The 16,126-nt window shown below is 35.3% G+C and overlaps 1 long non-coding RNA gene across 2 annotated transcripts in view; it reads right to left on the bottom strand.

Moving 5' to 3' along the window:
- Positions 1 to 16,126, bottom strand: part of LOC123386670 — a 107,202-nt gene that overhangs the window by 90,129 nt on the left and 947 nt on the right. The gene's annotated exons all lie outside the window — the stretch shown is intronic.

The raw sequence follows: 16,126 nt of genomic DNA, 5'->3' as shown, positions 1-16,126 counted from the left end.
CTTGGAGTCTTAAAAATGGATTCTAACTCATGAAATATAAAATCAGCATTATCTTAATTGATAAAATTCGTATAACATCACCTTCTCTTATATAATACATATTCTACCTAATTGCCACCAAACATAGGACTACTATGTGATGGGCATTTAGGTATTGTAAATAGTCTCAAGCTATATCTCTGTAAAAATCCAAAACTGAAAAGAATAAATCAGAATATGTAAGTGTTAGCAAAGTTCTTTTTAAAGTAATAAATGTGGGTGGAGTGTTCCAGTCAAATCTATGTCTTGAAATGGCTTGTTTTGTTTTGCTTTGTTTTGAAGACAATGGAAGTTTAGCAAAGTGACAAATTAAGACAATTCAGTTTGCAGACCTTTAGGCTTTACAAAGGAACTAGAGAAACAGACAGATTTTCATTTGACAAATGCCATTTTGATTTTACAAACAAGGTGAAATGCCAAAAACACACTATTGAGTATCATACCCTAGAAAAGCCAGATCTCAGACACTGTATCTAGGCTTAAACAAACACCTGGCCAAAAGTCTAAGCATAAAAGATGAATGTGCCAAAGTCCTGGGTCCTTCTTAGCTCTCACCTGGCCTGTTACAACAGCTTCATAAGGAGCTTTTCATTTTCCCTAAGAAGTAGGCTTTTTTGAGAATTTACCCCTGCTCACGTGTCTTGAACTTTCTGATCCTGCTCTTTTGTTTCATCAGGTAGCTCAGCAAGGAATGATCATGTCCTAAATCTTTACTTGCTGATGTCTTGTTCAGCCTTCAAAGTTCTGCACAGAGAGTAAGTGTCCCATATTCCTCACTATTTAAAACAATTTTCCTGGTGCTTTCATGTACATGACTACCAACGACAGCAGCAGCAGGTGTTGGACACCTACCTTGTGCCCAGCACTTTGCTAGCTACAAATGTTAAATGCTTTTTCTAATTGACAAAAAACTTTGCAAAGAAGATATTATAATCCTCATGTCATAGGAAAAGAACACAGAGTCGTGAGGTTATAAATCATGATATTTAGAGAACTCTAACTTTATGCCCAAAGTTATTTGGTTAGCAGAGTGGAGAAATACTTGGAACAGGCCTGCCTCCAAATCCCAGCTATTTCCCTTTGTAATGAGCCTGGGCTGTCTTTGTATGGGATTATAAATTCCCTCCAGGCAGAAATCAAGCTTCATTTGTCTCTTTATTCTCTAGCATTTAGTATAGCCTTTAGCCTTGCACAGAGCGGAGTGTCAATAAAAATTAGTTGAATGAAAAAGTTTTTTCATCCTTTCTACTAATTAACATGGTAAACTATCAAATACTCACCCAGGCTAGGCAATATGGTAAGAGATGCAAAGTACTTTAATAGCAGTTTATTTGTCCATAACTGGGCATTTGAAATCCTTGGAGGAATAACTTTTGGAGGTAACTAATTATCAAGAATTACATGTGGCTCTGTTAGCTAGTTTATAGCTGGATGAGATCTTTTAGCTGATAGGAAGAATGTATAACAGTGACGTTGCATTCTGGGCTGTTGGATAAGTACCATTATGATTGCTGAAAGTCGATTGGGGATGAGACTGGAAGTCCAACACTCTAATCATGAGTCTAGTTCTCCTGGCAACCAACCCCCCATCCTCAGGTGAGGTCCAAAGTCACCTCATTACCAAGACACTTTTATCACTCTCATCACTTAGTAAACTCCAAGGGTTTTAGGAGCTCGGTGCCAAAAACAGGATGAAGACCAAATACATATTTCTTATTATAAAGCACAGCATCACATATGCTAAGACATACTTTGAGCATAATGTTCAGCATAGAGTATCAAAAAATAGATCAGTCTCCCCTCTGTTATGTAACATCCCAAACCAGTTAATCATGTGTTGTTGAATATACAAAACAGAAAGCAGTTTATTTGAAAACCACAGAAAGAAGCAGTGCATGCTGCATTAACTTTAATTTCCCATGCATTCTTCAGCTTCACAGTTATTTATAGATCTTTTCCAAGAATAATTTATAGTTAAAGTGGATAAAGTTTAAAGCTATGTAAAGTTGCTTTCAGTATGTTTTACTGTGAGGTTGTTTTTTTTCCCCGCATCTATTTAAGTTAAAAAAAAAAAAAAAAAGGGATATGACTAAAATAATGCAGCATTTGGATGGGAAACTGTGATCCTCACTATTAAGGACCCCAGAAATACTTTTATACTTTTACAACAAATTATGTTTTTGCGTGTATTACCATAATCATGTTCAGAATCAATGCCAATATGTAGTGATGATCAAAGAAAGAAAGAATCTGCCTTCTAAAAAAAAATGTCCCTCAATCCATCAAGATTTGGGTAAGTAGCTCAGATAGAAAAATCCTCTGATGGGAAAGGATGATCCAAAACTAATCTCTCCCTCCCCCTTAAGAACATTGTTGTTGTTGTTGCTGTTGTTGTTTGGTTCTTTCAGCTGGACTGCAATCTGCCTGGCAAGGCAGGAACTAGGGAGACTACATATAATTTCCAGAGTGTTCTCTCTGACATGACCTTGCTCTTTTTGACCTGAGTAAGAATAACCTTATGTGAAAAAGAGTTTTGCAATTAAACTCTAAACAAACAAACAAAAAAATAGATCTGGCATAAAAGCTACCATATTTCCAAATCTGTAAGTGAAAGATGAGAAGCAAATAATATAACAACAACAAAAAATGACTTTTACAAAGCCCCTTACCCTAACAAACCACCTTCTGTTGTGTCAATACAACTTTGCAAGAGCCATTGCTGATGTTTTCTCCTCCTCAGCCACTGGTCTCCTTAAGATTTTTTGGTTTGACCTGTACTCTCTCTCTCCAGTCTCATCTTGAGGAATGCTTCTTGTTCTCTTTTGGTGTCATAAGCCATCTTGCTCCAAGGCCATGGAAAGAAATATCTGGTATCATCTTTCTTCTCTTTCCATCATATACTCTGGCTTAGTTTATTTGGCTATGAGGCCAAATGCCCAATCCCTTAAAGAGACATTTCTCCCTCACCCAAACCTAAGCCTAACTCCCTCTGTAGGACTTTCATAACCCATACACCTTTATATATTTACTGGTAGAATATTTAGTTAATGCATTTTTCCTTCATTAAACTGTATAATACATGAAGAATATAACCATGTCTATTTTCCCATCATTGTATCTATAAAACCTAGCAAATGTACATTAAATACATGGTTGAATGGATGATTCGGTAGATGGATGGGTAGAGGGATGGATAAATAAAAGAGGGATGGATGAGCTGTCTCCCAGTGGATATGTTCTCTAATCTCAGATATGTGAGGGTACCCTAATACTGTAGAACAAATTATCCAATAGAAATGTGAGTCATATATATCATCTTAAACTTTTTCAAAGCCACATTAAAAAAATAACAAGTGAAAATGTAATGTTATGTTTAACTAAACATTATCAGGAGATTATAATTTAATCATGTAATCAATGTAGAATATTTTAATGAGATATATTACTTTTTTTTTTTCCATACTATGTGTTCAAAATCCTAGGTGTCGTTTACAGTGCCAGCACACCTCAATCTGGACTAGGAGCATTTCAAGTTCTCAATAGCCATGTGACCTTGCAAAATCTGGAGAGCTAGTAAAGTAGATCTGCCAGAAGTTTGTGTGTGTGAAGAAATATTTTGGAGTGAAAGGTATTTATCTTAGGCAAGAACGTTGAAAATACACTTTTGTTCAAGATCATTGGGTGAAACAGAAGGAAAGATTTAAAAATAGATCGTATTTTTCTGTTCAGCCTGCTATAACAGAAATATCATAGACTGGTGGCTTGTAAACAACTAAATTTATTTCTCATAGTTCTAGAGTGGGAAGTCCAAGATCAAGGCTCTGGTAGATTCAGTGTCTAGTGGGTTTACAGATGTGCTTTCTCATTATAATCTCACAGGGCAGAACAGGCAAAGTAGCTCTGTGGGGTCTTATAAATTCCCTAATCTCATTCATGAAGCCTCCATCTCATGACTCAAGAACCTCCCAAAGGCCCTACCTCTTAACACCATCACATCGAACTTTCTTTCAAAATAAAATTTTGCAGGGGAGACAAATATTTAGTCTACAGCCAGATGAATACTTTTGCTAATTTTATTGTCCGGTCCTGACCTTCCCATATTTTCTTATAAGGTACTCAGAAGGAGAGGCTTTCACACAAAATAAAATCATTTCCCATGAAAATCTCTGCAAGATAAAGAGAACACATAGCAGTTGAGAGAGGACCACATGAGTAGGGGTAAAATAGAAGGGGACTGTGGTGGCTAAGAAGGGGACCAAAAAGGAAACCGGCAGCTGTGACAGCACAGACAAGGAACAAAAGGGAAGGAGGAAAACAAGGTGGCATCATTATGGTGGCCCAGAAGACCATGTCACTGAATTGATACAAGACTCCCTGTGAGTGTCCTACCTAAAACAGTTTAGAGAAGTGTGAGATGTGGTGAGAGGACCCAAATTTTTCTTGCTAGAGCCTAAATTAGACATACTATTTGTCAGTATTATTTTCCTGCTAAGATAATGGGCTAGGTGAGAAGTGTGATATTTAGAAAATCTATTTTAAAGCCAGTCAAACGTATTTCAATATTTGATTTAATAGCTGCTGTTTCATTAGATACACTGTGCCTGGATTCTCATCTGTAGAAGAGAGATAACTATACCTAAATGAATGGTCCAGTGAGTGTTAGATGAGATAATACCATGTTTCCTCAAATATATTATATTCATGTTGGTCACCATCCTGGTCTATCTGACTGTCTCAATTTTAGCACTGAAAATCCCCTAGTCGTGGGTAAGTTAAGATGTTTAGTTAACCTCATGTATATTTGAGAGGGTTTTTATGGGAATATTTTCAATTTTAATAATTATATATTTATAATAATTTTTATTTTAAAATGTTTCAATGTTTAAAATGTTTATGTTTTAAACATGAAATATGATAGTTATTATGTAAGTTAGAGTTGAATGGGTAGGCCTATGAGAATCCAATTTAGGCAGATAGAACAAATTACAGGCATAGTGTTTGAGCATACCTGGGAATATTTCAAACCTTCAAAAACAAAATTCAGAAAAGCTCTACAGAAGTGTTAATAATAGATGTGATTTGTACCATTAGAGAAGGTTTTTATATACTCAACTTCCATGCACATTGTTGAGGGTTGTTTTTGTTTTCACTTTATTTTGCCTTTAAAAAATAGGCAAAATGTTAGTTCTGGTGGCAAAAATTTTGATGGTAGATGAATGAAGTTTGGGAAGCATTGAGAAAATGTATATATAAAGCATTTTTTTCAAAAGGCCTAGCATATAGTGGTGCTCCCAAAATGTTTGTTTTGTAATTTTCTTCCTTTTTATTTGTTGTTGTTAAGAGGATTTAGTATAAAAGACATTGGAATTAGACAAATCAAAGTTTGAGTCTTAGCACTGACAATGACCGACTGGTAGACTTTATCCATGTTATGTACTATTTTCACATCTCTATATAATAGAGAATGGAGTGCACTTCAATATATCATAAGCATTTTTAATATTGTCAGGATATTGCTAAAATGTCTGTTCTTCCCAAATTTATCACTGAATCTATAGACTCAATGCAATCCCAGTCAAAATCCCAGCAAAAAGTCCCAGCTTATAAGTAATTTTAAGGACATATAGTGCTTTGTACCAGAGAGGATGAGTTTCTGTGATAGAAACAACGTTCTCAAGAATAGTGACTTAATGTGTTTATTTTTCATTCATATAAAATAAATCTATGGATATACTTTCCAGGGAAATATAAAACTTCCCAGTTTTAGGGAGGACACAGGCTCCTTTTATCTTTTTGCTCTACAAAATGTGGCTTGCATATTAAAATTCAGTTCATAGCCCAAGGGAGCTTCTAGAGCTCCAGACATTACATTTGCATTCCAGGAAGCTATAATAATCAAAACAGTGTAGTGTAGGCAAAAGAATAGGTAAATAGACCAATGGAAGAGACTAGAGTGTACAGAAATGGACCCACATAAGTATAGTCAACTGGTCTTTGACAAAGGAGCAAAGGCAATACAATGAAACAAAGATAATTTTTGCACAAATGGTGGTGGAACAAATGGACAGCCACATGCAAAAAAAAAAGTGAAGTGAGGCACAGACTTTTCACACTTCACAAAAATTAATTCAAAATGGATCACAGACCTAAATATAAAATATAAAACTATCAAACTCCAAGAAAATAACATAGGAGTATCTAATGTATCTTTAGATACAGAAACAAAAGCATGATCCATTTAAAAAAAAAAAAAAAGTTAGACTCACCAAAATTGAAACTTCAGCTCTGGAAAGACACCATCAAGAGAATGGGAAGACAAGCCACACACTAGGAGAAAATATTTGCAAAAGACACGTCTGATAAAAGACTATTACCCAGCATATACAAAAGATTTTTGACACTCAGCAATAAGAACACAAACAACTCAATTTTAAAATGGGCTAAATAAGTTAACAGACACCTCACCAAAGAAGATATACAGATGGCAAATAAGCATATGAAAGGATGTTCCAAGTACATACAATCAGGGAAATGCAAATTAAAACAACAATAAGATACCACTACATGACTAGAATGGCCAAAATCTAGAACATTAACCCCACCAAATGCTGGTGACGAGGTAGAGCAACAGAAGTCTCATACATTGCTAGAAAGACAGTTTGGCATTTTCTTAAAAAACTTAACATAACCTTACCATATAATCTAGAAATCGTACTCCTTAATATTTACACCCCCCTCCCAAAAAAAAAAAAAAAAACCCTGAAAGTGTAGGTGTGCACAAAAATCTGCTCAGGCTGTTTATAGCGGCTGTGTTCATATTTGCCAAAACTTGGAAGCAACCAAGATGCCGCAGTAGGGGAATGGGTAGGTAATCGGTGGTACATCCAGGCAAGGAAATATTATTAGTGCTAAAGAGAAGTGACCTATGTTCTAAGCCAGGAAAAGATATGGAAGAACTTTAAATGCATATTACAAAGTGAAAGAAGCCAATTTGAAATGACCATATACTATATGATTCTAACTTTAGAACATTCTGAAAAAGGCAAAACTGTGGAGACAGTAAAAATATCAGTGGTTTCCAAGGGTGGGGAGGGGAAGATATACATAAGTGGAGCACAGAAGAGCTTTAGGGTAGTGGAAATACTCTGTATGATACTCTAATGGACATTATACACTTGTCCAAATTCATGGAATGTACAACACCAACCATAAGCCTTAATGTAAACTATGAACTTTGGGTAACTTTGATGTCACTGTAAGTTCAGCTGTAACAAATGTACCACTCTGATGAACCATGTTGTTGATGAAGGAGTCTATGCATGTGCAGGGACAGAGAGTACAGGAGAAATCTCTACTGTCCTCTCAATTTTGCTCTGAACCTAAAAGAGCTTTAAAAATAGTCTTTTCTTTAAAAAAAAATAATCTTGGGGATTCAATGTGACAATTGCTATAAAGCAAAATGTCTGTACAGACTAGGCACTTGGTAAATTTAGTCCCTTTTCCCTGAATCTTCATTAAATAGAAGAATCTGTGTGTACTTTTCTTCATACTCTGATTCAGGGAAAATATCACACCATTTTAATTTTCACCTATCTTCAAGCATTCGTTCAGGTATAGTAGCAAATAGAACTGTTGGAATAAATCTAAACCAAACAACTCAAACATGTGATGTAAATCCCAATACAATTATGGCAGGTATTAGCTTGGAAAAAAACTAATATATTCTAGTTGCTGGGATAAAAACATATGTTTATATGTCTTGGGACAATAACATGCTTTCCAAGCAATTCTAGAAAAGCTACATTTTCTGAACTTTCATCTTTTAAAAATCTTTTTACATATAAAAATACACTCTCATAATTGCCTTTCTGAGAAAAGAAGGAAAAGATGGAAGAAAAGCAAAAAAAAAAAAGTTAAAAAGGAGGAGGAAGAGGAAGAAGATGAAAAGAAAATATTTACTGAGTACCTTCTTTATAACAGGCACTGTGTTAAAACCTGATATGAAGCATTTGAGCTGCAATGACTTTGTAAAATTTAAATTTATATAAAATCAAGGATATTAGTATGTATCTGCTCTTAGAACAACAACAAAAAATGTTCCAAAACCCTTACAACAAGCAAACTCTTCTAGTTCTAAATATTTTTTAAAAGTATTTTTACCCTTATTCCCAAAGGTCTGTTATTTTTAACTTTCCAGTACTAACACTCTTTTTAAAATATTTCTCATTAGAATTATACACTTCGAGAGAAATGTTAAAACCACTGCCCATGATGCAGTTAAAAGGAAAAGAAGAAATCTCATGCATTTGAAATCCCAAAATAAACATTTAGGTTCACAGCTGCATACTTCTATCATTAAATATCAAGATAAAAATCTCATGGTTCTATTTCAGTAGGCTATGCCTTTCCCAAGAAAAAAATTTGAATCCCTTGGCCAGACTCCAAAACTGGGCAGAATTAAACTCTAATAACCTAAGATTTCTATCACAAGCAATGTATTAAGTCATCTTCTATGCATTTAGAATGGTACTGGCTATGTAACACCTATGGGAGAATCGAAAATAGTTACTCCAATAATTTTCCCATAGTATTTAATCCTCTCAAAGAATACCAGCTGAGAAAGGCTATTAGTTCTTTCCCTAATAAATATGTTCAAAACCATGTTGCCAGTAAATAAGAGATGTGAATGAGTAAAAATGGATGTCAATTAATATGGAGAATTCATATAAAGAGAGAAGATAGAAATCTAAAATATTTGTGTACAATTGGAAGCTCTCTTTTCAACCAAACAGCACTGAATCATAGAAGAAAAAATACAAATGAAGATTGCTCAGAAAGAAATTTCAGTGGCTTTTAGAAAAAAAATACTAGTATGTATGGCTATATTGCTGCATATTTTTCCTTTCTTTAATTTAAAAAACAAAATTTAATGTTTTTTATTTTACTTTTGAGAAAGACACAGAGCGTGAGTGGGGGAAGGGGCAGAGAGAGAGGGAGACCCAGAATCTGAAGCAGGCTCCAGGCTCCAAGCTGTAAGCACAGAGCCCGCTGCGGGGCTCAAACTCATGAACTGTGAGGTCCTGACCTGGAGCCAAAGTCAGACGCTTAACTGACTGAGCCACCCAGGCATCCCCAGATATTTTCCTTTCTTAAAGCAATCCTCAATAATAGTGAAACTAAATAACATTTGAAAAGCAATAATGAACAAGGAATAATATAGCAATCAAATATCAGTTTCAGTATATGGGTGACCAAAGAGAGAGAAAAAGACAAGGGTAAAAATACCCTCCACAAATTTCTATATATCTGCACTCTGATTCCCACCCACTGTCCATTCTATTGGAAAAAGTTGTCACCCACCTAAGCATCAAGTTCATCAAAGGGTAGTCTAACTCTACATTGAGTGTAATATTCTATGCACACTTCCCCTACCCAGAATCATCCCTCAGAAACCTCATCCCAGTGATCTGCTACACTTGACTCAGCATAAGAAGATCAATGTCCAAATCCCAACTACGTCCATTATTGGAGAAAGGACATCAGCGATTTACTGAAAAGAAACAAAATTGAGAAGAGAACTTAAGATGTTCTGTGTTCTATGAACAAAGGCATGACACTTATAAAAGTGCATGAAAATATAGTCCAGTGAAATTAAATTCAGAGATTGTTTAGTAGGGTGAGGACAAACAGCCAGATACTTATTGAATGGATGAAAAAGGGGATGTGACTATCTTCTCTTGAAACCAATTATGCATACATGGTAGACAGACTGGTAGTTTTCCTGAAAATCTGTTCTTGCCTCCTGCAGCCAAGAATACTCTATCCAGCAAGGCTTTCATTCAGAGCACAACGAGAGATAGAGTTTCCCATACAAACAAAAGTTAAAGGAATTCATGACCACTAACCCAGCCCTACAAGAAATATTAAAGGGGACTCTTTGAGTGGAAAGGAAGACCATAAGCAGGAGAAAGAAAAGTAGGAAGCACAAAAGTAATAAAAATAAGTGTATCTATAGAAATCAGTCAAGGGATTTACAAAATAAAAGAATGTGATGTATGGACACCATATACTAAAACATGTTGGAGGAACGAGTAAAAATTTAGCACCTTTAGTACAAATTCAAATGTTTAAGAAAAAAATTTTAATATTTATTTTTGAGAGAGAGACAGAGTGCAAACAGGGGAGGGGCAGAGAGAGGGAGACAGAGAATACGAAGCAGGCTCCAGGCTCTGAGCTGTCAGCACAGAGCCCAACATGAGGCTTGAATCCAAGAACCATGAGATCATGACCTGAGCTAAAGTTGGACACTTAACCAACTGAGCCACCCAGGAGCCCCAGGACAAGTTCAAACTTAAGTTTGAACAACTTAATACAGATCGCTATATGCATAAGATGTTATATAAACCTAATGGTAACTACACATCAAAAACCTGCAATAGATATGAAAAAAATGAAGAGAAAGGAATGTAAGTACATTACTAAAGAAAGCCAGCAAGCCATCAGAGAAGAGAGGTAGAGAAGAAAGGAACAGAGGAGAACTACAAAAACAACCACAAAACAAGTAATAAAATGTGTATAAGTATATTCCTATCAATAATTACTTTGAATATAAATTGACCAAATGCTCCAATCAAAAGATATAGGATGATGGAATGGATAAAAAAAAGCAAGACCAATCTGTAAGCTGCCTGCAAGAGACTCATTTCAGACCTAAAGACACACGCAGATTGAAAGTGAAGGAATGGAAAAGCATTTATCATGCAAATGGAAGTGAAAAGTAAGCCATGGTAGCAGTATTTATATCAGAAAAAAATAGACTACAAAACAAAAAAACTGTAACAAGAGACACAGAAGGATACTACATAATCATAAAGGGAACAATCCAATAAGAAGATATAACAATTGTTGATATTTATACACCAACACAGGAGCACGCAAACATAAAGCAGCTAATAGTAATATATATATATATATATATATATATATATATATATATATATATATATATTTGCCAACACAAATTTTATATCACATTTTAACTTAATTTTTGTTCAAACATTGTAAGTATAGATCAACTTCATTATTAAAACATGATGACCATATAAATGAATTGTCAAAGCTAATCCTAATGGTCAAGGCAGCCAACCAATTCAGATCTACTTTTTCTATAAAATGCCTCACTTACTATCTGATACAATGAATGATTTAATATGACTTCTTACAACATCTATCCACCAAGTGATTATAATATCAGAGTCATTTTGTTTCTGTATTGTCTGATGATTCTCCTCATTATGAGACATAACTTCCTGTTTCTTTGGAAGTTTGTAAATTTTTTATTGGATTCTAGACATTGTGAATATTATGTTGGGTGCTGGCTTTTATTTTGTTTGGGTAAAGTTTAAGTTATAGTTTTTGTTTTTCTAGGACACAATTAAGTTGCTTGGAAGCAGTTTGATCATTTCAGGACATGCTTATAAGCTTTGTTAGTCATTCCCAGTCTTTAGTCTAGGGATAATTTGGCTTCACTACCTTTGTATGAGGCAATACACTTCTGAGGACTCTATTCAATATCCTGTGTGGTAGAAGGCGCTGTTTGGAGACCCCCTCTACTTGTCCTATGGCCTCAAAATTCAATCCAGGCAATAAGATAGGGCAATTCTATTGTACATTTGTTTCCTCTTCTGAAGGAAATCGCTATCACTGTCCTGCACTATCTTTTGTCCAATGTATGAGAACCATTGCTTCAAAAATTGTTTTTTGCTGATGGTGGTATTTAAGGAGGGGCAGGGAGATCTGCTTAGTCTCTCATCACCAAACATGGAAATATCACTTCCCTACTCTTGAATATATCTTAACACAGAAAATCTCAACATAGGCCAAACACTGCTTCTAACTTCATATGACATTCTTAGCAAAATTTATATAAGATCGGGTAAGACATGAGATCTCACCCTGGGTTAATATTAACATACCAAGGCTTTATGTTTTCTAATACTGCAAATTTTCTCCATTTTTTGGCACCCTGAAGGTTTTATTCTTGACAGTAATGTACCATATAAGTATTTTGTATATTTAAATAGTTTAAATAGTGTTCTGTATCGTTCAGAATCCAATCAGAAGAAAAAATACCACTCAGTAATTTGAAGAACTACAATATGAGAAAAGAAGTGTTAACTATTTACAGGAAATTAGCTACTAAAAAAAATGAAAGAGAATTTTAAAGAATGCTGTAGGACTGAGGGAGAGTACCAAAGGAAGGGATAAATGTGAAAAGAGGTCCCTTTCCCAAAGCTGAGATTCAAAGCTCTTTGGAGAAGAGAAAGCTTCAGCCTGCTGGATGGAGGTAAAGTTAGGGTTATCAACGGTCAGAGTCGGTCCATGTCCACAAGGCCAGTTTTGAGAGACCGGAAAACACACGCTGAGACTGGCTCACTTGAAGGTGAGCCTTCGTGTGCCCTCCATCTGCTGGCTGCAGCACTGCAGGAGTAGGCTGAGAATCATTGTAACTGAAGCTACAAGACAAGCCCTTTTCTCCTGTAGTCTTACTCCACAACTCTCTACTGGCAGAAAAGAAATGTTTAAAAGATTGAGCTCTAGGATCACAAACAGCCTCATCAATATTGAATATGGAGTTAAGAAGCAATAAACTGATAACTGACCCGTACTCTTCTTTCTTTCTTTCCTTCTCTTTGTGTCCCAGTTGGATAAGTGTGATTATGGAGTGAGGTAGGAAATAAGAACCAATATGAGTCATTTAACTACAAACCATTCTCGGGCTGATCAATTTTAATATGAAAGTCAAAGTTATCAAAATTAATGTGTTTGGATCAAACTGTGTCTGGATGCCCCCAGAGAAAGTGTTTGTGCACATTCAAGATAAAACTTCTCCGTCTATAATATAGCTTGTGCCTACTTCTCTGCACCGCTGTTCCTCCCTGCTCCAGCAATATCAAACTATTCTGTCGTTTTTCACCACTGTAAACTTAATGACAGTGTCTTCTCTATATAGAATTCTCTTTTTCCTCCATATTATGGCAAGTATTATCTTAACTAAAAGGCCCTTCCTTGACTTACTTAACTGGACTGAATTAAATGCCTCTCATTAGTGCTTTCATAAGATTATCTGTTTATCTCCATCAGCACTCATCAACTAGTCATTTTCATTTCACTATTTATTGTTGATCACATGGACTGTGGTTATTAATCCATTTATGTCAAAGATGTGACATAAATATGATTTTATGTCATAAGAAAATAAATAATGAATAAAGGAGACAAATATAGTTATCCAGGAAAGATGTTATAGGATTTTTGAGGAAGAGCATTGTAAAAAAAAATAATCAAGCAGAGATGTAAAATATGTGTTCTATAAGATTTTGTGATAAATTAGATAGGTAGGTATAAAAGAGAAATAAGGCAGAAATGCTTATATGCTTTCTAATGTTTTAACTTAGGTAAATGGATAGGAGTAATATTGTTAGAGCTAGTGTATGCAGGAGTAAGGACAGATTTGAGAGCCTGGATAATACCGGCGTATAATGGCAGTATATAGCTGTTTAAAACAAACAAAAAACCATTGGCTTAAAATAAGAATTCTTTTTATGTAAAGGACCAGATAGTAACTATTTTAACTGTGGGTCATAAGTCTCTGTCACATTATTCAACTCTACTGTTGTGGCACAAAAGAAGCAGAAGGAAATGAATGAATGAGCAGTCAGCTGGATTTAGTCTACGAGCTCTACTTTGCCATCCCATGTAGCTGTGGTCATTCTAACTCAACCAGGGTGGAGACTGCCAAATGGCCTATTCATAGGCCTGGAAGTTGGTTCTTGCTTTTGTTTTCAGCACCTGTTATTCCCCCATGTGTCCTTTCTTCTGCCAATAGGCTAAAAAGGTTTTCTTACAAAGTAATATTCCCAAGACAGTGAAAATGTTAACTGCAAGGCCTCTTATGGCCGAGTCCCATAGTTGCACACCATAATTTCTACCATGTTTTATTTGTCAACATGAATCTCAAGGTCAGCCCAGATTCAAGGGACAGGGGAAATAGATTCAGTCTCCTGATGGGAGGAGCTAAATAAAAAACATGATGGCCATTGTCTTCAATCTACCATAGGGAGGCATAGGATTTGGAATATAGGAGAAAGCTGAAATTATAAATATATTTTGTAGTTATCAGCACATATGTTATAACTGAAATTATGAGAATGAATATTTATTGAGAAAACTAAATGTACCTACACACATATATCTATTTATTATCATAACATTTATTATATACTATTTTACATATAAATATAAAACCACAGATATCATAATGAACTATTCTTTAAATACCAACATGGATAGAATATTATATCAATACTGAATGAAGAAAGAAAATTTCAAAATTGTATGCAAATACATTAAATCTATATATTGCTTTTTGGATGGTTAATAATAATGATGGTTAACAAATATTGCTCCTATATGTCAGCCCCCCTTCTAAGCACAATTTATATACTAAGTATACAATTATTATAAGAAACTTTTGAGATTGTACACTAGTAAAATAATCCTTTTTAATATATCATAAACTTGATCCTGTGAAAGGGGAATTAAAATGAAGTCACTTATGTCAAGAGATTTTAAAATGGAGCTAGGAGGTCATTAAGGTAGGCCCCATGCATGTCCTTACTGGATGGAACAATAAATTTGTGAACTGGACCAGCCCTAAAATATTCCAAGGACACTGACAACACCTACAACTTGCTACAGTAATGGACTTTTGCTTAGTGACAGACTTAGCAACCAGTTATGTTTAGCCAAGTTTTAGGCAACCAAAACCAATCAAAATTCTTTGTAAACAACAAATACAAGCATTCTCTTTTTGTGTTGAAAAATCCCTGACTTTTGTTCCCTAGTAAGACCACAGTTTAGGTTGCTGCCCAAATTGGTGCTAACCAAATTGCAATTCTAAGACCCCAAATAAATTTTTTTTTTACTTCGGTTTTCTTTACCCAGTCAACAATCCAAAGATAGATCTAGTAACTCTTCCAAGGTCACACAGTTAAGTACAAAGCTAGGATTTAAACTCCATTTTAAAACATGGACTGGATATAGATCAACTTCTGGATAGCTGTTGCCTTTTTTATTTTTTTTTAATGTTTATTTTTTGAGAGAGAGAGAGAGAGAGAGAGAGAGACAGAGAGTGAGTGGGGGAGGGGCAGAGAGAGAGAGAGAGGGAGACACAGAATCCGAAGCAGGCTCCAGGCTCCAAGCTGTCAGCACAGAGCCCGCTGCGGGGCTCAAACTCACAAGCTGTGAGATCATGACCTGAGCCAAAGTCAGACACTTGAGTGACTGAGCCACCCAGGCACCCCTGGATAGTTGTTGTCTTATGGTAGGGAGTAATGAGAAGGAATTGTAATTTTATCAATAGATAGGTAGTCTAGCTTTTCCAGTGAAAAAGCCCCAAAACAATTACCAAATAACCTGTTTAGTCTCAAAGTTTAGTGGTGAATATCCCCAGTATCCTGACTGTGATCTTAAAATATATTTCTCATGAAAATAAGCAAAATGGGTGATTCCCAATTCCAGGTTTGTATCAGGAAATGTGTAAAATCAATATGAAATAACTTGATGTACAGGAAGCAAGGACTATTAAGTCATGTGAAAAAAGGAAAGAAAAGCCCAAGCCCTCCCAGCCAAAGAATTGAATTTGACTGAGGATAATAACTGAAATTGATTGAATACCACCAAGTGCACTTAATCCTTAAATTCATAATGATAGATAAAATGTGTACATCATTTTAGAATGCTTGAGACCCAGCTCATATTCTTGAAAAGTGGTAAATAAAGGGAAACAAGGCTTTTTTCCTGCCTTTTCCTGTTCTGTATCTTAAGGTAACCAAATAGCTGATAAGGGGAGATGACTTTTTAGAGAGCAAATCAAATAACAAACACAAAAGGCAATGGAATACTATTATTTTGCAACTCCAAGTGAAACAATGAATCCATGTAACTAACAATGGTGGCTAAAATCACAAAAACAGAACTATCCAGATAATGGACACCTCCTTAGCAAAATATATATACCATCTGT

The sequence above is a fragment of the Felis catus genome, chromosome B4 (assembly GCF_018350175.1).
Source record: "Felis catus isolate Fca126 chromosome B4, F.catus_Fca126_mat1.0, whole genome shotgun sequence".
Classification (NCBI taxonomy): Eukaryota; Metazoa; Chordata; class Mammalia; order Carnivora; family Felidae; genus Felis; species Felis catus.
This window is presented reverse-complemented; position numbering and strand designations above follow the sequence as displayed.